At 43.4% G+C, this 24,841-nt stretch overlaps 2 long non-coding RNA genes across 7 annotated transcripts in view; one reads left to right on the top strand and one right to left on the bottom strand.

The window, feature by feature from the left end:
- Positions 1 to 24,841, top strand: part of LOC146179297 (uncharacterized) — a 625,697-nt gene that overhangs the window by 402,512 nt on the left and 198,344 nt on the right. The gene's annotated exons all lie outside the window — the stretch shown is intronic.
- LOC146179298 (uncharacterized) lies at positions 1,758 to 24,728 on the bottom strand. Of its 6 annotated transcripts, none has more exons than XR_014700722.1 (4): positions 24,497 to 24,728; positions 24,051 to 24,151; positions 15,091 to 15,202; positions 1,758 to 2,010 (listed from the first exon to the last, which is right to left on the bottom strand). It is a non-coding gene; the product is annotated as an uncharacterized LOC146179298 (long non-coding RNA). The 6 variants fall into 6 exon arrangements; XR_014700721.1 differs by lacking the exon at positions 1,758 to 2,010 and adding an exon at positions 4,087 to 4,453; XR_014700725.1 differs by lacking the exon at positions 1,758 to 2,010 and adding an exon at positions 7,612 to 7,638.

The raw sequence follows: 24,841 nt of genomic DNA, 5'->3' as shown, positions 1-24,841 counted from the left end.
TTAATTGCGTGCAGCGCTTTGGCACAAAACCTGTAGCCAAGGGTGTGCAGAGACGATGCAATCTCGTAAGGTTAAAATATGGTGTATAAAACAGACCCTACAAGAGTGTAAAAGGCTACTCCGTGTTACTGAGGGGTGCCCCAGATCACACTCTTGTTGGGTAGTACAAAATATTCAAGAATATATTGTAATTATCAAACTTCCAAGGGAGGGTATACTACAAACCTGTAAGAGTCTTCAGTAGTATACACTCTAAACTACTCTGACTATACTCATCTGCAATCGTTTGTACTCAAAGTTTAAGAGCGTCGTGAGCCGTGGGTTATCTTCTTTATTAGCGGATTTGCACAAACATTTGCCCCAAAATATTGGATTGAAAAGCAGAACATAACAACAGCGACAGCTCTTACCGATGGGTTCGTACCAAACGTGCAGATTAATCCTGATGAAATTGGAGTATATTCAGTCTTAAATTTTGGTTTCTCAGTTCACCCGCACCGAGTGGTTTCTGGGAGGAACGTGGCAAAGCTGATCGCCACATCTCACGTGTCTCTGTTGCTGACGTCAGATTTTCCGTGCAATCAAAAACACGCACTTCCACGGCGCACTGCGGTGTCATCTGCGCTTTAAAAAAAGTCTGTTTTCTGATTTTCCGGAGTTCCGCAGTGTTCGCGCACTTACACCGGGTATCTGAACATCAAAGATCAATTGTTGAATGCAGCTGGTGGCGAAGACAATATTCATGATCCTGAAAGAAAAAAAAATTAGTTTTGGTTTAACTCTGGTTAACCCTAGTTGAGTTGCAACGGCGGAAACTTCTTTTGCCTGCTACATTATTCTCCTATCACGCCCTATCAGTGTAGGGTGCTACATTATTGGGGACACTTGTAGGGCTCGTGGCGCGCCGCGCATTCGAAGGCCGCGCCACTTCCCGATGCTCCCTGCGCGCGGCCCGTTTCCCTTTCCCCGCTCGTTCGGGGATAACCGGTCCCGCGCGAGGGGGCTATAAAAGAATGCACGCGCCGCCGTCTCGCCCTCTCTTGGTCTCTGGCTCCTTGGTCCCTGGCTCTTCGTTCCGGCGCTCTCAACGACCCGCAGCCACCCGGACGACGACACCGACTTCGACGATCCCCGATCCCTGTGAGATTAAAGATGTTTATCATACGGCCCACTGTGTGTTTGTCGTGCGCATCCCTCGGGCAGAGGAATCGCCCACACACTTAAGCTCATCCTTTAAGAGTACACTCTAAAAACAGAAGGAGTACTAGAACTCCATTTGGAAGAGTTTTCGCTTGTCCCATATACGACTCCTTTTTCCAGAGTAAAAGAACTCTCTCTAGCCATAGAGTAATCGGACTCCACTGATGGAGTACTGCGCTACTCCTGTGAATAGAGTAAAGGTACTCCTCCGAAAGGAGTAAAACTACACACTGTAGTAGCGTCCTACAACTCTTCCAGGAGGAGTTCAAGGACTCCACTGATAGGAGTGCCTGTACTCCTTCAAGGAGAGTTTTATTTTACTCCTCCTGATGGAATTTCATGGCCTGTTTTACATATCCTACCATTTTTTAAACCAGTTCCAGCCATATGTTTTGTAGGACTCACTTTGGCCATACCTTCCTCTGCAAAACGGTGCATAGTATTTCCACTACACACTGTTCAATGGTGAATGTACAAATTGTTTCCACACTTCTTGCACCATACACACAACAGTCTGTGATGTGAAATCGGTGCTTCAATAAATAGGGATGCAAAAGCACGCTGATGACAGCTTTTATTTTCTCACAATTGCTGTGCATGCCAGCAATACATTTGGGATGTGCTCTGTGAGGTCTAGGCCCATCAGTGTTTTCGACACCACAGTCTAATTGGCATTAGATGCCCAGAACGCTGCTACAAGCCAAGTGATCCTGTGAGCAAAGTTTTAACCAAGTGATCCTGCCGCTCGACCACATCGCAGCTTGCCGAGCCGAGTGAAGCCGCTCAAGATATCCTTCATTTTCCAGGTGCCTGCATATAGAATAAAAACAATGCAAGGGAGGTTAAAGCAAACCATTATAAGCAACTAAACATACTCCTAATCTCAAGTTTTCATTTTAACCTACAGCTAATGCAACAAAACAAAACTTGGTGTGAACGCCTGGGGTCGCCACCTAGGTATGCCCTAGCAGTGGCACATCATGACCAAGTGTAGACTTTTCATTCCAAATCATTAAACAAAGCTAGTGATCTAGAAATCCACATACTTCGTTTATTCTGACTGCCAATTTGCTATACCTCAAGTGGGAATACCACTATGCTAGTCCCTCAGAGGCTAAACACAAGCCTGGCCGGCACTGGACCGTTTGTTGCTCGAGAATTGGCTTTGGATGTAGAACACATGCAGCTGTACTGGCGAACCTCCACTCCCTCTGGAGTTTACTGAGGCCGCTTCTGCAGAGTGGCATCCATCTACAACTAAAAACAGCGCTGCAGAATCTGAATTGGAGTAATGCAAAAGCACGGAATCTGCTGTTGGTTGCTTCTGTTTGCTTAATTCACTTATTGTTTACCCATTTTCTTTGGTACTTTCAAATTGTGCACCAATCCCTTCCTATGCCCTTCTTCAGCTAGACTTCCGGTTGGTAGTGCGACGTCACGGCCTCTAGCTCACATTATCCACTTCTTGTTTATTCATTTTAGTCTTTGGTACTTTCAAATTGCACAATCCCTTCCTATGCCCTTTTTCAGCTCTATTTCCAGTTGCGTGACGTCACACCTTTGACACCACTCTAATTGACTGCCTTAACTACTTTAGTCTTTGGTACTTTGAAATTGCATGCTAATCCCTTCATATGCCCTTTTTTAGCTCGACTTCAGGTTGTGTAATGTCACATACTTGAAGTCACCTTAATTCACTGGTTTAATTATTTTAGTATTTGATACATTCAAATACTGGCACCAAGCCATTAGCTAATGAGACCATTTTTGCCTTTACTGTTTCATTTTTTGCCTCTTATTAATTACCTAATTACCTTAATGGCCTAATTATTTGCACACATTACATCACCCTCTATCAATTAACACCACTCATTAACCTCTACGATTTCTCAATCACTCACAACTGCTACGGACATGATTTTGCATGTTTTGCCTCTAATTAATTACCTAATTACCTTATTGGCCTAATTATTATTTCGCACACAACACTACGTCACCCTCTATCAATTGGACTCATTAACCTCTACCACTTCTCAATTACTCACAACTGCTGCAGAGAACTTTTACATTTTTTGCCTGTAATTAATTACCTAACTAGCTTACTGGCCTATTTTTCGGCAGCAACATTATGTCAGCCTCTATCGATTGACACCACTCATTAACCTCTCACGTTTCTTAATTACTCGCAACTGCTGCGGACACGATTTTGCGGGTGCGGTCTACGGACAGAAATCTGTGAACATGGCGAAGTAACGCTTTCGTGTTAATAACTTGAATGAATCCTTGAGTTTAGTTATATTTAGAATCCAGGAGAATAAGGCTTTTGTGTCAAATATCAAGAAGGTCATAAAGGCACGTTCGGTGTGATGACTGCTCCTGAACCAGGCTAGCTTCAGCGATATAGTGAATAAAATCATGAAGCAGATATTGCAGTTTCTTGTTTTTCATGCCTTCCATGACCTATACTGATTTCTGACACAGCCATTGCTATGGCATTGAAATTGAAACAGATGATGGGAGAGATTGTATTATTTAGCAGCCATGAACAAATACTATGTGGTAATCCATGTATAGTCATGCACACTGTTACAAAGACAACACGCAAAAAAATCGGGGGTCCTTTAAACTCTACCTTAAGTGTATGATGGAGCACATTGGGGCTTCCGTGTGGATTCTCATTCATGTACAGACACTTCACTACAGGGTAACTGAGTAACCCCACAATTTATTCTATTATGTTGTGCATACTCATTAACGCAGTTGTAAGCCATCACATTATGTTAGACCACATAAAGATATAGAGACCTGCTTCAACCAAGAGATCTGAACCTACCTGAGTCACCTGGGGATGCCTGGTTGACTGGATCCAAAGAACCTTGGATCCAGACAAAGACATGCTACCCCTAGGTCACTCGGGCACATTTAATGGCTTGGTTAAAGCCAGAATTCCTATCTGCCAACTTAAGGTCTATTCACACTTGCGACTACCAGTCGCGCGACCAGAGGAGAGGAGCTCGCCACTACCAATGTTCACACTTACGACAGTCGCCTTCTCGTTCTGTTCTCGTTCCGAACGAGTTGGGAGTAGGAGAGCTGCTGGGCGATGACAGTGAACGTCGGTAGCTGCCGCCTGCCAGACACTTCAGCTTTTTCAGGCGAGCCGGTACGCATGCCGCGCTCTCGTGTTTCCAGGAAAACGCCGACGACGAATAGACAATGTCAATCACCGTGGTGTCAATATAAAATGTTGCACCTGCGTGAAAAATCCATTTCTTAAAAGTTCATGGTATTTACCAGATAGTCCAAATATCTTTCCAATCTCCTCCCAGGCCATATCCTATCTCCCTGCCTTTGAATTCCGGGTGCCGTTTGTTGAAAAGGTAGGGGTATTCTTTAATTGCATTGAGAAGGTGCTCGATCAAGAACTCCGGGACCTCGCTGATTGGTGAAATGGTTTGCGACTAGTAGTCGCGCGACTGAAAATTCGAGCAGTGCCCGATCGGCCCGCGGCAGTCGCTTTTCGACCGATGCGACCATTTGCGACTGTCGCTTTTCGACCAAAACGGTCACGCGACCGCTGCTAGTCGCAAGTGTGAACGGGCCTTTAGCCGTGCCACTCAGGCAAGACCATGACAATGTAAATTTTGAAGTGACGCTGCTTTTGTAGTAATGAAATCTATCAAATGACAAATTACACAGGGAAGCTAGCAGCCAGCGAAACTAGAGAAAGCATAAGCAACGTTTTCAATTTTTATTCATATTTGTCTTGTTTGTACCTACTGGCAGCCAGACATGGCAGGATTATTTTATGCTCGCTGCAGCCCTCCAACTAGCAGACAATGGAGAGGTGATATAGAAGTGAGAAATTTATGCACCATTTTTAAACTGACTAGAAGGACAGGAGTATCATGCGACATTTCTTTTATCAGAGGGCATCATAGGTGCTCTTAGCTGATCCATGGTGCCCACCTATGGTATCTTTTTCTTTGTCAGCTGTCGCTGCTTATATACGTATAATATGCATGCGGCACTCTTTCCCACCAGGCAACTGACAATTGCAGATTTCTATTTCATAATGAACTCACTGAACTCGGATTCTCTATATATCTTTCATCTGTCAAGTGCATAGCCTCAGCTTATTTTATGGTATCATTTAATGACCTTCTCGAGTGTGACATCAGATCATAGCCCTCAGTACATGCTCAGGCATGCACATTCATGCAAGCATATCGCCAGTGTGTGAAACACAATCTGGGTGCATGGTATTTTATTTTTCAATGCAGTGGAAATGAGGACATGCTCTGGTAATAGCTCAGATATATTTGAGATGTACCACATGCATGCACTATCATGTTTCACTTCAGCCATCAAAAAGCAATGTTTCTCAAATGGGAGTCACGATTTTAGGAGTCCAAAAACATATGATAAAAAAAAATTGAAAGGTCATGCAATAGCTTTGACCCAGCTAGACACAGCTTTAAATGGCTAAAAGGGCACAGGTTTAAAGCTGATTTTAGTTTCTCAAAACTCAACATAAAGGAGTGCGGAAACAGGGAGCATGAGAGAGAGAGCATCAATGGGATTTGTCGATGCCAGCGTCGGTGACGCTCGAACTTTGGCTCCATTGCTGGATGGGAATGCAGTGCAGTCTTAGGAATCTATCAGGGGAAAAGAGGACACTATGTGGTAGAGCTGACACGACAGTGTGTCTGTTGCATGCAGTCATCCATGCATAACGTCGATAAGAATGTTTTTAATATGCAAGCGCCTCTACCATAAATAAAAATTAAGCTGCACACCGCAGGTTTGAATTCTTTATGCAATTGGGGCTGGTACAAAAGCAGCCAATGGTGTGTGCTGTGCCGTCACTGTGGAGAAACCGCTAGCATGACCAACGTGACAGTCCTTGCATGTTGGTGTCCATGCATGATGCATGACGCGGAAGATTGGTCATTTCTCAAATATTTGAGTGTTTTCCAAAACACGTCCTTTTTCCACTTTGCAGAAAAATGAAATGAAGATGTGAAAAATGAGTGCACTCATGATACTGATGTACAGGGTCCTTCAAAATATGTGTGAACACGGCGAAGCGTTCGCACATATTCGCATATTCGCACATATTCGAAGCGTTCGCATGTGCACATAGCGTGCGCATGCGCCACATTGTTTCGATCCGCGACCGCGCCGGATGCGCTGACGCTCACGGAGCGCGGGCACGCTTCGCCGTGTTCGCACATATCTTGAAGGACCCTGTACATGTACGAATTAATGTGCCTTCCTGACTAAGCACAGGGAGCTGCAATCCGCGCTAATGCCCGAGAAAGCCCTCAAATAGCAAGCCATGTAAAGTAAACCGAGTATGGACTTGAGATGAAATGCATTTTACAAATCAATCGGCTTAATGCGCATAGTATGACGCAAACATCTGCACTTTTAAATGGTGAGAAGAGATATGTTGCCCCACATACACAAAATAAGTAAACAATGGCAATGGAAAGACACACATGATGTCCATCACGAGTGGCAGAAATAAGCACTATCCTTGAGATTGTACGATATGTCGTGTTCAATGAAGTACCGCACATGCTTACCACTTCCATATCACCTCTGTTGTCTGCTAGCTACCCAAGCGCAGCCCGCACTAAATCATCCTTGTGAAAGTCTGGCATCCAGCAGCATATCGTCGAGAAAAAATGAACGCATTCTGGAGCAACCAAAAGTAGCCCCCCTCCCCCCTACACACAGAAAAATGCAAGAGCTGGCTCCACGCTCGGGCGCCCCGTAGGCTAATGAGATATCTTAAGTGCACTCAAAAGGCAGCACGTATGCAGAAACTAAAATAAAGAAGAGTAAGTGTGACAAATGTCTCAAACGTAATTTATATTCATTATTTTATCTGTTTTTGCTGTGCTTTTGGTCATTTATTTTTAATGTGACAGTATTGAAGGCCCCATTCTCCCCAAAATCTTGCATTATTGTTGACAATGTCGTGAGCAAATAGTCATAAGCAGGGTTCTAGCATTTGGTAATAAGCAGGTGACATTTTTGTGGGTCAGGCATTGAGTTTTGGTGTTAGTTTGTGTGGCATCATGAGGCCGCATGAGATGCCGAATTGCTAGGAGCTCCTTGTGATTGAAGAGTGAGATGGCAATCAAGCCCCTCCGAGTCGCACTTTTATACAATTGTTAAAGCAAGTATATATATGTCAGGTTGTCTTTCAGATAATGTGGTAGCTTATCACTGTATGTTAATAAATGTTTGAAATAAATGGATCAGTGACGAAGCAACTAGCAGCATACCCTTAAAGGCAGACTTTAGGTATCCCTGCAGGTTTTAAAGTTAGGTTTAATTTATTTTTCCGAGATTTTTAACACCTGCTTTCCTTCCGGACTTGGTTTCCATTTAAAGCACCGCGTCGATTTAAGGTGGTCTCTGTTCCTGCAAGGGTGGAAAAATGAGCTAGCTGGTAGTTCATCTCTGGGAAAAAAAAACAGCACTCTCTTGAGACAAGGACAAAACGCTGTGTTGTCATCTCTTTCTTTTTCAATGTCTTAGGAGTGCGGTTTATTTTTTTCCCAAGCTCTCTATTCTTACTGAGTTTTTTCATTCCACCCCAGATGCATTACCTACAGCAATGAAGAAGATGAATTTGTTTACGCATTATCGCCTACTGTTGTTTTTATTTTTTTTTAACCTAATTTAACAGCTGCCACATGTGTGTGTATTCGATATGTCAGACTAAAGAGAAAATCCTCGACAGCTTGGTACCAGTGAGTACTTATGGAACTTGTTGGTACTGGTTTCACTACTTCTTTCTAGCTCTGAAGTAGAGCCCACCTATATTGGCCTCAGCTATCACAAATGCTTATTGTGAACGAGGGTGGAGCTACTGTCAAAATATGTGTTTATAGCCTTGAGTTTGAGACAAAAAGAACTACTGAGGTCACCCTGCTTTGTTATAACGAACAACAATGCACCATAAAGTCACCCTACTGTCAAAACATGCATGAAGGTCAGAGTATATCCTAACTCCCATTATCATCCTCAAAGAAAGTGTCGAGCATGTAAAAAACAGTGCAAGAAACTATAAATCAGAAGCACTAGTAAAGTTAACCACTGCCCGAGCACATGCTTACAGGCTACAAGGTCGATCAGTTGGTCCGTCAGTGTGCCGGTTAGGCAAAACTTCTGAAGTGTGAGCAGGGTCAGGGTAGCAGCAGCTTCACTAATGCTATTCTACACTGGCAGTGATCAACCACTAACAGGGCTTTGAGAAGTTTGAATACGAGCCACGAAGTATGCTTTGTTAGCCGAACTGGTCACATGACAATGTGTCACCTGCCCAACTGGATCTGCACCTTCTCAATTACTGGAGCGTGCAGATAGCACACAGAGCAAATAATCTGCACCTCTCCTTTGTAGGTAGAGCAGTGCACACTCATCAATTGAAACTAGACAGCAGCCGATGGTGTTATGCTAAAGAGCCACTTCCTACCAGGCTTGTTGGTATGTGCATATCTACTTGTGCAGATGGTTGCTTCAAAAGTAGAGCAACGGCGACTGGGTATCAGTTTATTTAAAGCTCGATGTGCAGCTAGAATGCTTTAAACAAAAACTATGCGTACAATTGATGTTCTGCATGCACATCTGCTTGGTTAGCCTTTAACTGTTGAGGGTTGATGACAAAAACACCGACCCACCTAACCACCAGCTGTCGTGAACACCTCAACTGCTTTATTATTGCATTCCTAAAGCAGCACACCCACAACCAATGACTGCATCAGGCGCCTGAATGCTTGGATATCTGACTTTATTTGTATTTAACAGTAAACAAAAAGACAATGTGAAGGTGTATGTATCTATAGATAGCTCTGTTGCTGACTTTCAGTGGTCAGTTTAAAGAATGTGTAAAGGCCAGCACTTTTTCACGTGTTTATGTCCATAAAATTTAGTAAGGGTTACATTTTTCATTCAGAACTGATACTGGTGTCTTTCTAATGCACCGTTAATGTGTGGTAAAAACTGCAGATTCAGTTCTTACAAAATTAATGCAGTCATGTGATTTATTTCCCAGCAGATGGCTGCAGTTTCACCCCCAGGGCACATATATGGCAATTTTGCAGTGATCTTAACTGAAGGTGTAAGGAAATAGCATCATGAAAAGGCAAGCAATTAGCTGAAAGAGCATAAACAAGACCACTGTAAAGGCAAATTGCTTTACGTTGCTAGTGGGGACGCAATAAGTATGCTTATTACGGTTGCCTGTGCATAGTGTCACTTTTCCTAGTAGCCTGAAACAACAGACGGATGCATTGCTACAGACATACAACAGATATCTTTCAGCAGGGTGGCAAGAAGGGAGAGGTAGACTGCAGACTATCTTTGCATAATGCAGTCTAGCACTTTGCCAAGTGTAAATAATACTGAGAAAGGGCAACCCTTTTATGCAATACATTTTCTCAAAAAGCCTAAACGACCTGATCATCCATACCAAGGAAATATAGAGTGCCTTTTACACTCGACTAAGGGCTACATTTATGTATGAGCCACTCCTTGTAAATTTGGAACCTGTTATTTGGAAGGAAATGGAATCTGCATAGTACAGTGGCCCTGAATACACCCCGAGGTACTGCCCCTGCCTGCTGCCATCATTATCATCGTCTAGCTCTGTGGAATATAAAGAACAATTCAGACACATCTGTACTTTGCGCATGGCAGCAGTCAACCACGTAATGACACCATGAGGTTAGCTTGGAGTGTCACTTTAGCCTGTCTGTTTGCGTATTTTCAAATCTTTGCATGTGATGTCCCCAGATGCTGTTGTTGTTCAAAGGTTCAAATATATGGGTATTTGAGATGCAGAGCCTGTAATTGATTACTTCATATACCAGGGAGATGAGGAGCCAGGTTTTAGTACTGCAGACAACAATAGCAAGAAACAAGAATAAGAGCTGGGGCGGCCCTTACCCTATCTGTAACATGCTGATGGGAATCTAAAGAAGACATCGGACCCGCCACATGCCCGAAGTGTTGCACACCAGCTGCAGAAGTGGATGTTCGCCACCTGCTGTGCACTTGTGCAGGGACCATCAAGGACAGATTCAGCAGGAAGTAGGACTAACTGCAACAAGGCAAGCGGACTTCTCCAAATGGCTCACCGACAACGATAAGAGCAAGAGCCTTCTTCGGTTACTTATGGAAAACAATTTAGATGGGTTTTTATAATATGCCTTATGGCGAGCTTGCAGAATAAAAAAAAAAACCTAAATGTATGTGCAATTAGCCAGATATAGCATCATACTGTATTGCACAGCTGATTCCACCGAATATATTTGCAAAATTGACTGATAATTGCTACTTTCATGCAAGATCCACACAGAAGTTATATCTAGCAGAGTGTAAAAGTTTTAGGACTGCCACCACTTCCTTTTTTGCATGATGCTTGCCATACCAAATTCAGTAAGCACCCTGACCCTGTCAAGCTAACGTCTAAGCTCTCTGGAGTGCTTATGTTCTTTTGACCGAGTCATTGGTTGTGGATAAGCCACTATAGCAACGCAATAATATAGTAATCGAGGTGTTCACAACAGCTGGTGGTAGGTAGGCTGGCATTCTTGTCATCGATCCTGAATAGTCAAAGATACTGCGGCAATGCTACCAAGCACATGTGCATGCAGAACATACATTATACATGTAATATTTGTGTAATGCACTCCACCAGCCCAACAACCTTTAAGAAAGGTGATATCGGATCGCTGTTGCTTGGACCACAAAGCAACCTTTCCGCTCAATTACGTCTGCACAGACTAATAACACACTGCTACCTACACTCTGCAGTAGTGGAGAAGGCAGAGATCCAACTAAGAAGGTGATGCATTGCAATGTGACCAGTTGGACCAACACAGCATACTGCGTGACAAGTATTCAAACTAATTAAAACCCTGTCAGTGGTTCATTTCCTGGCAGTGTAGAGAAGCTGCTGCTACCCTAATTCTGCTAACACATCAGCCCTTACACACATACACACTGAGTGGCTGACCTCGTAGCCTGTGGGCATGTGGTCAGGCGGCAGTTAACTTCACTAGCAATGCCTACCGCCTTAGTGTTTCTGCATACTAGTCACTTTCTTTGAGAGTGATAACGGAAGGTAGGATATGCTCCGATGTTCATGCATGTTTTGACAGCGGGATGACTTTATGGTGCATTGTAGTTCAATATAACAAAGCAGGGCGACCTCGGTCGTTCTTTTTATCTAAAACACAGGGCTATAGACATAAGAAAAAAAACATAATACTACAACATTAAGTGATAAGGCATAAACAAAGAGGCATGTCCTTCTTCATTACTGTAGGTCATGCATCTGAGGTGAAATGAAAAAGCTCAGTAAGAACAGAGAGCTTGAGAAAAAATAACAGCGCATTTTTGAGACATGAACAAAAAATGACAACACAGCACTTTGTCGAGTGTGCAATCATTTTTTCCTTTCCCAATATGAACCAGCAACTAGCCCGTTCTTCCACCCTTGCGAGAAATGAGACTACCTTAAATTCACACAATTATAAATGAAAACCAAATCCGGAAGGAAAACAGGTGCTAAAAACAGCCCTCGGATAAATAAATTAAAATTAAGACCTGGAGGGATACTTAAAGTCTGCCTTTAAGGGTATAATGTGGTAGTTTGACTGTCTTCAGTCTGCATTTCTACAAGGTGACCCACCTTTTCGTACCTGCATACTGCTATTCGCTTCGTCACTGATCCATTTATCTCAAACATTCATTAGCATACAGTGATAAGCTACCACATTATCTGAAAGACAACCTGACATAGATATATATATACCTGCTTTAGCAACATTGCACAAAAGTGCGACTCGGAAGGGCCCATCTCACCCTTCAATCGTAAGGAGCTCCAGGCAATTCGCCATCTCATGCGGCCTCATGATGCCACACAAACTAACACCAAAAATCAATGCCTGACTCACAAAAATGTCACCTGCTTATTACCAAATGCTAGAACCCTGCTCATGACTTTTTTGCTCACGACGTTGCCACCAACAATGCAAGATTTTGGGGAAACGGGGCCTTCAATACTGTCACATTAAAAATAAATGACCAAAAACACAGCAAACACAGGTAAAATAATGAACATAAATTACATTTAAGAGACATTTGTCACGCTTACTCTTTTTTATCGTTAGTTTCCGCATACGTGCCACCTTGTCACTGGGCTTAAGTTATTAGCCTAAGGGGCGCCCGAGCGTGGAGCCAGCTCTTACATTTTTCTGTGTGTATGGGGGGGGGGGGGGGGGGGTCATTTTTTCTCTGATGATATGCCACTGAATGCCACACTCTCACAAGGATGATTTAGTGTGGGTTGCGCTTGGGCGGCTAGCAGACAACAGAGGTTATATGGAAGTGGTGAGCATGTGCGGTACTTTAGTGAACAAGACATTTCGTACAATCTCAAGGATAGTGCTTATTTCTGCCAGTCGTGGTGGACATCTTGTGTGTCTTTCCATTGCCATTGCTTACTTATTTTGTGTATGTGGGGCAACATATCTCTTCTCACCATTTACAAGTGCAGATGTTTGCATCATACTATGCTCATTAAATCGATTTATTTGCAAAATACGTTTCATCTCTCAAGTCCGTACTCAGCTTATTTTACTTGACTTGCTGTTTGAGGACCTTCTCGAGCATTGCCGTGGGTTGCAGCTCCCAGTACGTACTCGAGAAGGCACATTAATAAGTGCATGTACCGTCTTTGCCAAAAGTAACCAGGCTGCATGTTTTGCTTCTTGCTTGTATTCTGAAGCTAACATGGATCCCCTGAGGATCATAACTTTTTGGCAAGTGAAGACAGGAGCTCTCATTTATGTTGCACCAATTTACAGCATCAGAAGTTTTATGAATTCTCTGCTAACCGACTGAGAAGCGGAACACGCAGCCTGGTTACTTCTGGCAAAGACAGTACATCAGTATCATGAGTGCATTAATTTTTCACGTCTTCATTTCATTTTTCTGCACAGTGAAAAAAGAATGTGTTTTCGGACGCACTCAGAAATATTTGAGAAATGCCAAATGCATGCACTATCTATCGCCTTATTTTTTCCCAATCTTCCCCATGTGAGCCATCATGCATGAAAAACAACATGCAAGGCCGTACTGCCACGCTGGTCATGCTACAGTTGTTCCCCACAGTGAAGGCACAGCACACACCATTGGCTGCTTTTGTACCAGCCCCAATTGCATAATGAATTCAAATCAGAGGTGTGCTGCTAAAGTTTTATTAAAGTAGAGGCGCTTTCATATTAAAAACATTCTTATCACTGCGGACAGGAGACTATGCACGGTGGAGCGTCGTCTGAAATGCAGGCTGCAATATCAAAGGACACTTTTTTTTTCTTTGCAGGGAGGGGGGAGGGAGTTGAATGACTCAGTGGCCGACCCTCAGACGAAAGCACTTGATGAAGATGCTACTGCACAAAAGCAATATAGAATAAGGCATGTTTCCTTCAGCATAAGGCACGGTCAGTCAGCTTATCAGCTTTAGCTTATCGACGCATGATTTTTCGCATTACACTGGCGACGACGCCAGCACGACCAGCACCTATCACCGTAGTGTGAGGTTTTCGGCCCCGCAACACCGACGGAACTGATCAATGGAAGGTCATCAAGAGGTACTGCTTTGTTTAAAAGTTTTGTCTGCTCCTTTAATGTTGCAAGGTATGATCTCGCCTCAAGGTAATGCTTGCTTACTCTTAGTTTTTGGACCGAAAGAGCAACGGCAATACCTCAGCAATCAGGAACATAATGCTAACCCCTCCCCACTTTCGTGGCGCGGGTACACGGCGGGAAGAAACGGACAAGTACCTTTTTATATGCGTGAGTGCTTGTTGCTAAAACAAGCTAAATCTCATAGTGTAAGAATAAGATGCTTCTGATTGTATGCTGAATTATACAGCATGAGCCCGTCCATTTCAGCCTCCTCGGCAATCTCTAGACGAAGCCCAAAACAAGTCCGAGGATCACTAAAGTCGCATATTATAGTAAAGGCTTTTCAAGGAAAAGAGAATATGCGAATAAAATATTTTTGCTGAAAAAAAAAAATCTGTGACCACCATCCAAGCATGAATGCAAAAGTGCAGCCTACATAGACTACATCGCGAATAGCAGACGACATGGGAATGATATCTCATGACGTCAGCGGCCAATGGTTGCCAGACCAGAAAGCCAATTTCAATAATAACAAAAATTATTTTTAAAACTATCTGCTGCACCGAATGAGCTCAAATTTCGAGGATTTATAATTTAACGTGTGAGGAGTGAAATGCAATAACTAGTTTATGCTCAGTTGTTAGCTGTCGTGACCACCTTAATGAATCAAGTGAAACGTGATAGTGCATGCATGCGTTACATCTTAAAATATTTCTGAGCAATTACCAAAGTATGTCCTTTCCACTGCGCTACAAAAGTAAATACCGAACACTCGGACCGTGTATCGCATGCTGACGATATACTTGCATGAATGCGCATGCCTGAGTGCACAGGGAATTGAGGTCTGCTCTCACGCTCGAGAAGGTTCTCGAACAATGCTGTAAAATAAGTTGATGCTAGAACTTGACAGATGAAATATAATTTGCAAATCCGAACTCATTAAGCTCAATATGGAACGAACATCTGATCTTGTAAATTATGTGATGGGAGACAATGTCACACACATACAAAATATGTATGCGGCGACAGTTAAAGATGTAATAAATGAGCACTGCAGATCAGCTGAAATGAGCACCTGCCTGCAAATTATTAAAGACACCCTAAAAACAAAAGATAATTTCACCCGAAGCTCTGCGGTCCTAGTCAATAAAAACAGCCGCAGACATTCCTCACCTCCCCATCACCTCTCCGTTGTTTGCTAGTTGGATGCGAGTAGCCAACATAAAATCATCCTGGCAAGTCTAGCAGCCAGCAGGTAGCCCGGAACTGTCCACCTGGAGAAAGACTAACGCCAGAGCAACCCTAGTAAACAAATGGCTGGGCTGTACTCAGGCGACCTGCGGACAGTGGATAATCTAAGAGGCCCACTGATATACACAATGATAGTCAAGGAAAGAATACATATCATCAAATATAAAGCAAAGTCAACTAGTCTATTACAAAAAAAAACAGCATTGAAGAACTGTGATTGAGTCCCCTTGAGTACAATTACATGTTTGGGAACAGAACAGATACAGTGACTTATAAACAAGAATCACTGATTCTCATGTGCTGCCAAGCAGAAGCACACCTGCTGGAAGGGCACAAGATCAACCAGTTCACTAATTATTGCCATTACTTAACACAAGACAATGACAACAAAATTATTAAACCAAGCATTGGCTGAAGGAAGTGCTTGAGAACAATACACTCAATCAGTGTCACATGCTGCATGGCAGCAATAGCAATAAATCAGTTGTCAAAATAAGGTAGTGATCCATTTTATGCAATTACCTACACAGATCATTCTCTTAAGATTAAATAAGGAGTGCAACAATTAACACACACATAGCATGGAAGGTAATAGTAGGCCTGTAGTAACTGCACTTAGCCACAAAGTGATTGGTCAAGAGGTTGTACATGGGTTGAATAGCATGCCCACATCTGCTATACTGTTCTTTAAGGATGTTACTCCACATTAGCACACTTCAGATGAACAGGCAGCATGAGCAGACAAACGGCCTTGCTCATATTTATTGTTCTGAAGACTGTCCTATACAGCAAACAATTGAAGAAATGCAATTTAAACACTGGCCAAACACACCCATTTATGGATCGTTCATTTCTCACTTTCTGATGTGAACGTTTTTTCAATCTGTAAAATGGACAGTTATCAACATGCATTGCTTAGAGCTTCAGCATGGCTACGGACCTATAAGGCTGCCGCGATACCTCAAGCGAAAAGATTCTGAATTAGAGGGACATCACTGGACAGCGCACTACAGAAAAGCAACTGGAGTGGCTGAGGCTTCAGAGGGCATAATCATACATACTTACCGGGATGAAGACCAAATCAAAGATGCTTCCCACTATCTCACCAAAAAGCAACCAAAAAGAATTTACAAATTGTTGCCTCAGTTAGTGACAGCCTGTTCGTAACAGGGGGTGAGATAAGGGCCTTAATGTGTCAGATAAATTTATTAGGCAAAGGCGTGACAAAGCAGGATTCAGATAGGATGGCTACACAAAAGCCCTAACTTTAAGGCATTACTGGGTGGGCCTGTACTGGGTGGGCCTAGAAACAAAAAGAGTGCTGCCTAGTTGCTAAAAAGTAAATGATTATACTTTTGTCTTTTGACCTGTGGCTTGCTTTCTTATATACCATGTTTGTTTTGCTGCCAAGGCTGTAACTTTCATTAAATACTGCTATTTTAAGGTATGATCCCCTTTATGTCAATGGCCTCAGGCCAAGCACTCAAAAATCCTTAAACATGTGAAGGGGGGGGGGGGGGGAGGTTGCCACAAAGACAGCCTCTCACCTCTTCCCTGCATTGATGGTCAGCTGAGCTCCCAAGCTTATTTTGTAATCATTGCCACCAGCTCCTTTCTCACCTGCTAAAAGGACCTTGCAAGGATAGAAAAAGTTGTCGGGCTAATGGTGTTGATTCATGGTTGACAGTGCTTAATTAACCACACGGACAGAGTAAACACATAAAAGACGAACACAGGCTCTGAACTTTAACCTTATTCTGGAACCACTGATACTCTGCTTATATACCCATAAAGGCACCGACTAGTGCTGATTTTCAACACTTGTGACAAATAAAAACAAAAAGAAGTACCGTAAGAGCAAACCCAAACAAGGGGAGAACAAAATAGGCAAATCATTTTTTAAGCCGCCAACACGTGGAACAACGGACTAATAACAGAAAAAAAAAAATGCAATGGTAACAGAAAATGGGTAACAGACGTAAGCTAACAATTACACAGCAAAACGCACGAGATGAAGTACACTAAAACTGAAAGAAAAAGTGCATGACAAGAAAGATGAAGCCAACAATTGACCGCTAAATGCAGAAGATGAGCACTAAATAGCTAAAACAAAGCAAATGAAGGAAATGCTCATGAGCAACAAGGGTGAAGTCTACAATTACATTGCGAAAGGATGAAGATGAGGTGCATAAAACGAAACAATAAAGATAAAATGTCAAGAAATGAATTCAACAAATGTTATAAAGCTAAAACCAGGCTAGATTAGAGTAGTCCATAAAGAAAGGCAATCTTTTTTTCCAAGAGTGAAATGGAGGGTGTACTAACACAATCATCCTTGAGCCTGAAAATCTTGGCAGCTTTAACTATTTCATGTGTCAGCTTATAACGATGAGTTTTTAACACAGTTTTTTTTCGAAGATTGGGTGGCATGGCTTCTTTAAGTCGGTTCCTGCAGTGGACGGGCAGATTCCTGGGGGATATACCTGATAAGTCATTTTAATGCTCCATTAGCCTTCATCGGCCAGTTTGGTCCATGTATAGCTTACGGCAAGTGAAAGGCTTAGAGTGAGCGCCTTCCGCATGTGCTGCTAAGGGTTTTCTGTGCTTCTTAGTGCGGCCTCTTTTTTATTTATTTATTTTTTTTTTGCTTTTCTTCTTCATTAACGATTCATCAAAGCTGCAATAGTTGCTCGAGGGCAGAAAACAACGTCAACTCCTGCTTTCTTTTCACTCGTCGTAAAGTTGTGGGAAATTTGGTGCATGTAAGGAATCCCTGGAACATTATCGTGTTGCCTATGTGCTTCAGCACTTTTTCTGAGACAGTGGAAAGGACTTGTAACGGGTACCCTGATTGCGTGAGCCTGCATACCTTTTTCAAGAAGCTTTCTTGTAATTTGTGCTCGCATGACTTGTTCAGGGCATTGACAAGGGCAGACTGGATGATATTTCTTCTAACCAGCTTTGAACGAGCGGAGACATATTATAGGAAGGGCTAGTTGCCCCTTGGTTCAAATGCCCAGCTCACGTGACTGGGTGTGAAGATGCTTAGTTCCAAGAAGCACATGGAATCATTGTCTGGCATTTCTTGCTTTAATTCAAGGGGAGCCAGGATACTCTTAAAGACACTCAAAACTTCAGGTACTTCATGAAAAAAGGTTTCTACGTCACGGTCTAAATTAACTAAGAAGTCGTCCCCAAAGTAGAAAATTTTTTGAATTCGTGAGTTTTCAAAGTGATTCCTGAGACTACTGTCATGCATAACTAAGAACAGATCACTGAGCAAGGGAGTAAGTAATACATGATATGATGCAGATCCCGTGCTTTTGGATAAGGTGTGAATCATTCCTTTCTGCAAATGTTTATTTTAGATACACAGAAAACAATTCTAAGAGACCATCTACAGAGACACCACACTCACTCTGGGAGGATATGGTTCCATGTTGGTCAATAGCTTTGCGAACGCATTTCATGAGGTCTATCTTGAGGTATAGAATAAAACAAGCCTTTTGCATTTATAGAAAAGGCATGATAGGCTTTGTTTCTTTTCCCGTTCAAAAACCTAATGACTACATCTGCATTCTTTACCAGAAAGGGATCATCGATAAAAAGCAATTTCAGGTTGCCATGCAAATACATAGTGACGTCTTTCTGCCAGATATACCTCTCGTGCCCTCTGTGCGTTATTGTTTCGGAGGATACCTGGCAGAAAGACGTCTCTATGTATTTGCAAGGCAACCAGAAATTGCTTTCTATCGATGATACCTTTCTGGTAAAGAATGCAGATGAAATCATTAGGTCTTTGAACTGGAATAGAAAGAAAGCCTACCGTGTTTTTCTACAGATGTTAAAATTATTTTATTCTATACCTCAAGATGGGGGACCTCATGAAATGCGTTCGTGAAGCTATCGACAAACCTGGAGCAGTATCCTTCCAGAATGAGTGTGGTGTCCCTGTAGATGGTTTCTTGGTTATGCTTTCTGTGTACCTAAAATCAACATTTCTAGAATGGAATGGTTTACACTTTATCCAAAGTCACAGGATCTGCATTGGATCATGTATTGCCCCGTTATCAGTGATCTGTTCTTAGCTATGCATGACAAAAGTCTCAGGAACCATTTCAAACACTAACAAGTTAAAAATATTTTCTGCTTTGTGGATGATTTCTTAGTTCTTTTCGACTGTGACAAGGAAGCCTTTTTTTTCATGAAGTACCTGAAATTTTTAGTGTCCTTAAGAGTGCCCTGGCTCCCCTTAAATTTATGCACGAAATGCCGGACAATGATTCCATGCACATCCTGGAACTAAGAATCTTCTTTACACCCAGTTATGTGTGCCGGGCAATCCGCCTTTTGCGCGAGGATGTGGCACCATCATGCGGGAGCGGGCGGGAAACACATTGAGCGGCAGTGTAGCAGACGACGCGAGAGCGCACCATACGAAATGGCCACGCCAACGCTGGTAGAAAGCGAAAGCTTCCCCCCTTTTTTGGCCTCGGAGCGGAAAGTAGAGACAGTGATTGCAGCATATCATGTTCACGCAGTATGGGGGAAGGTAGAGCGTTTTCACAATCCACTCATAACGCACGTACGCATATACTATCTTCGTATTGTAAGAGCGTGTAGCGCGGGCCGTGTTCGACGCGTGCAGGTTTTCGGCAGACAGGAGAGCGTGGGGGCAGAGAGAGAGAGGGATCTCAAAGGGCAAAGCAGCCAGGGGTTTGTTGATGCTGCAGAGCTAGGTGGAATCGTATCCTGTGACTTTGAGCTGCGCATATGCGCGGGGTGTCTTGAGTTACCGAGCACAATGCGGTCACCGCGGCGCCGGCATGGTGCAATGGGCGTCGCTTCCTCCTCGCGTCATCTACAACCGTGCAGCTATAGGATTTCATCCACGAAGATCGGCAGAGAGTCACATATACACACCCCGTGAATAGGGCATTGTCCCGGCCGAAATGCACACCTGCAGGAAACGCGCTGCATTTTTCTGGCAATGGATGATTCAGAGCTGTAGCCGGTTTCTGGCCTCAGGAGTCGGAACGGATGTGGTCGCAGTGGTGAAAAGGTTCTCGGTGCGCAGAGAATGGTCATTCTGTTGTGAAAGGATCTCCAACGTTCATTTCTGCCTCCGCCGCGATTTCTGCGGAATCAACAACTTGGTGACACATATGTGAATCTCCTACATATCGGATGCGCATCTCGGTCAGGAACCAACCCAGTTTTACGTCCAGAGCGATCCACTCTGCAAGTGAACGAGCATGAACCCTCCAGGAGACTCATTTATTGTGCCGGGCGGTTTCCTTGCCGTTGCGAACGGTTGGACGAAGACGACGATTATCAAGCTCCCTAACGAAGTGCATCTGATTGCGTACATTAAAGGAACAAAGTCCGGATGCTTTGGCGTGCACGAAGGCGAGCCTTTAATTAAAAAAAAAAAATACTGTGCGTCGTGCAAGTGCGTCATATGCTCCGAGCGGCAAAAACACAGATACTACAGGTATGTATGCATCTAAGTGAAATAGGCATGATGAAAAGTACCTACTGGTTTTCACCCAGGCTGTAGCGCACCAGTGATAGCTGCAATGAGGATTTCTTCGGTGCGTGATTGCTTCAGTTGCACCGGGGCCTGAAGGCGATGTATTTTGTCCCTTCTTATCTTTATGTGCGAAAGGGCTAGGTAGCTTAGATATCACAGGCGGCTGTGTGCGCTAGGCCGTAATATTTAGCATGTTTTATCGTGACTGCCACCTCACTAACAAGAAAAAAAAAATACGGCGTTTTAATGCACTGCCGTTCGCGAGCCTCATGACCAGCTCAACCACTCGGCTCGCTGACGGCGGTGCATCACAACACCTTTTTTTTTTTTTCTTCTTTTTAGTCAGGCGGCAGTCGCAATAAAACATGCTAATTATTACGGTCTAGCGCACACAACCACCTCTGATATCTGCGCTACCCGGCCCCTTCGCAACAAACGACAAAATACATCGCCATCAGACGCGCCGAACAAATGCTCATTGCGGCTATCACTGGTGGGTTACAGGCTTGGTGCAAACTCCGGTAGATACTTTTCATCATGCACATTTCCTTTAGATGCATACATACCTGTAACGAAGTGTTTTTCGCACAGTCGAGAGCACGCAGTCGGCTGCCAAGGTCGCCCATTCACGTCTTGACGCTTGGTTGCCCTAATCCAAGCTTCACGCCGTTGCAGGTCGCGGCTTGCCGAAGGAAACCTAACAAAACGCGTCTTGCATCCCGGCACGCCTCGAGAGTGGCAGACGTAAGCGGCACAGGTGGTTGGCATCGTTTTACCGAGGCTGTGAACGTACCGCGCCTCCAGCCCCCGTGCGTTGGCTATGAGTGCGGCGACGAGAAGCGCCGTCGACGCCTCTCAGTGTGTTTTCATCAGTCGCCGCTGGGGCTTCGCGCATGCGCAGAAAACTCGCGCAAAAGGCGGATTGGACCAAGGGGAAACAATCCCTTCCTAACATGCAGCTCCGCTCGTTCCAAAGCTGGTCAAAAGAAATATCATCCAGTCTGCCCTTGTCAACGCCTTGAACAAGTCATGCGAGCACAAATTGCAAGAAAGCTTCTTGAAAAAGGTATGCAGGCTCACGCAATCAGGGTACCCATTACAAGTCCTCTCCACTGTCGCAGAAAAAGTGCTGAAAAACACCAAGTGCAAAAACACAACCACTGGCTGAAGTGCACAGGCCACGCAAAAAGGTTGCAGTGATTCGTTGCATGCACCAAATTTCCCACAACCTTACGATGAGTGAAAAGAAAGCAGGATTTGACCTTCTTTTCTGCCCCTGAGCAACTATTGCAGCTTTCGTGGATCGTTAATGAAAAAGAAAAGATTCCGCACCAAGAAGCACAGAAAACCCTTAGGAGCAGTGTACAGAAGGCGCTCACTCTAAGCCTTTCACTTGCCGTAAGGTATACATGGACAAACAAGCCTTTTTGATGCATCAATGAAAGGCTAATGGAGCATTAAAATGACTTCTCAGGTAATCCCCCAGGAATCTGCCCGTCCACTGCAGGAACCGACTCAAAGAAGCCATGCCACCCAATCTTTGAAAAAAAAAAAAAAAAAAAACAGTGTTAAAAACACATTGGTAAAGCTGACACATGAAATAGTCGAAGCTGCCAAGATTTTGAGGCTCAAGGATGATTGTGTTAGCACCCCCTCCATTTCACTTTTAAAAAAAGAGATTGCCTTTCTTTATGGAATTCTGTAATCTAGCCTGGTTTTAGCTTTGTTACATTTGCTGAATTCATTTCTTGACATTTTATCTTTCTTGTTTGGTTTTATGCACCTCATCTTCATCCTTTCGCTATGTTAATTGTTGACTTCACCCTTGTTGATCATGCGCGTTTCGTTCATTTGCTTTGGTTTAGCTATTTAGTACTGCTTGTGTTCTGCATTTGGCAATGTCAATTGTTGGCTTCATTGTCGCTGTTCATGACGCTTTTTTTTTCAGTTTTAGTGCACTTCATCTCATGCATTTTGCTGTGCTAATTGTTACCTTTACCTCTGCTACCCATTTTCTGCTCTCCTTCCACATTTGTAATTTTTTTGTACTTATTAGTCCACTTTCCATGTGTTGGCGGCTTAAAAGATAACTTGCCTATCTCGTTCTCTCCTCGTTCGGGTTTGCCCTTTCGGTACTTTTTTTGGTTTTTATTTGTCACATTAGTTTTTGTTGCCACAAGTGTCAAAAATCGCCACTTGTCTGTGCCTTTATGGGTATATAAGCAGAATATTAGTGGTTACAGAATAAAATTGAAGTTCAGCACCTGTGTTCGTCATTTATGTGCTCTTTACTCTGGCCGTGTGGTTAAGAGCTGTCAATCATGGCTTACAAGAATGGGCATTTTCTGCCGCAGCATTCTTTCCCTATCCTCACGGCGCACATTGTGAAAGTGCACCTTGAAAAGCTTTGTAGCCCATTACACTAGCTTGGCTTCCTAAGGTCGCTGATATGAAAGTCACTGAAAACATTTCAGGCATTAAAAGCCATTTTGCAAAAAAGGGTCCTGCACACTGCAAATTCTGATGAGTTATGGAAGGCCATCAAAAGTGCGTGGAAAGAGCTGAAGCCAATGCAACACTGTCGTGCCAGTGCTCTATGACTCCTTGCCATGCCAAGTCTGCTGTCATAGAGCTCGGTGATGACTTCCTCGGCTACTCAACTTCCTGTGTGCACTCAACATTGGTCCCCACCCTCATTTTCTTTTTTTGTGTGTGTGTGTGTTTCAGCAAGCACGCAGCAGGTCACTGAAATGTTTCCAGATTTTTTTTTTAGATGTAGGACATTTTGCATTATTTTGCACAGCAACAAAGAATATTCTTTATGACTCGACAATTAATTCGTGAGCCATTCTTAGCAGCTTCTCTTTCTTATGAGCATGACCTAAATAGCAACTTTACTTCTTTGAGGTTTCAAAGTGGCTTTATAACAGCATGTCCATGCTGCAGCTATAAAAAAAGTATGCATACTGTTTATAAGTGACTTTTCTACAGAAGAAAAAAAGTATGCCAGGAAGTGAAAAATGAACAATTCATTTTCTTCGGATTAACTCACGATTACTTCCTTGATTGGCTGCTACACACGACACTAATCTTCAGAACATAAAGTGCAAGCAAACACATTCGCATACTCAAGCTGCTTGCCCATCTGAAGTGCCCTAATATGCAATGACGTCCTCAGACAGAACAGCCTAGGAGACCATGGCAACAGCTGACCGCACTTTGTGGGCATGTGCTTAGCCTAAGGCCGCGGTTCCTCCACTTGTACAGCATAGGTAGGCAAATAAAGCATTTATCACCATTAATCATGGTAGTGCCTTTTGAGAATCATGTGACGGAAGAACACACTTACGAGCTTAATGCTGTTCACGGGACGCCTTTAGCAACCAAGCAAGCATCCACCCTGAGCAAGCAGCTGTCTTCCAGGAGAACATTTTCAAAAACAGTGTACACCTGGAAGTGCAAGGAACAAAATTGTAATGCCTCACTCAACCGGACGTAAACGTGACTGCCGATGCACATTTGTGATGATAAAAAATGGAAGTTATTAAAGTATGTATGCACAAGAACACATACTTCTGTGTCTACGGAAGAAAATTAGCGGTTACAGCACTGCCAAAACAAACGCCTACGCGCCTCCCATGTTCGAACAAGCGACAATGCCACTGCTCCCAGTACAAGAAAATAGCGCTTGGTAAAACTGAGGCTTCAAAATATGTGCTAATGAACAGAAGTCTACACGCTTTTGCGCGTTTTAAACTTGCAGTTGCGGAAAAAAAAAATAGAAGCGAACCTTACCTGAATGACTCCATTATTGTCCGGAGACCGTTGATGCCGTTGGCGAGCGAGCATTGAAAGCAAGTTGCAGGTCATATCCTGTGTGCGCGCTGCAAATGGTGAACACTGCGAAGGCTTGAGGCTTGCGATGCATTTCATAATGATATAACAGGGTAGTTTAAGAGGTCAAGCCGGCGGTAATAAAGGATTTCTAAGCGAAATACGATGTAACTGACAGCCCGCAAGAACAAACAACGCACAGCTAACGCAGCGCTTGAACTGAACAAGGAGAGCAACAGTTGCGCAACGCAAAAAAAAAAAAAAAAGAAAGAAGAGGGAGCATGAGTTTGATAACTATCAAGTATT

Source organism: Amblyomma maculatum, chromosome 9, assembly GCF_055883805.1.
Source record: "Amblyomma maculatum isolate TAMU_Amacu chromosome 9, ASM5588380v1, whole genome shotgun sequence".
NCBI lineage: Eukaryota > Metazoa > Arthropoda > Arachnida > Ixodida > Ixodidae > Amblyomma > Amblyomma maculatum.
Note: the sequence above shows the minus strand (reverse complement) of the source record. Positions and strands in the feature narration are given on the sequence as shown.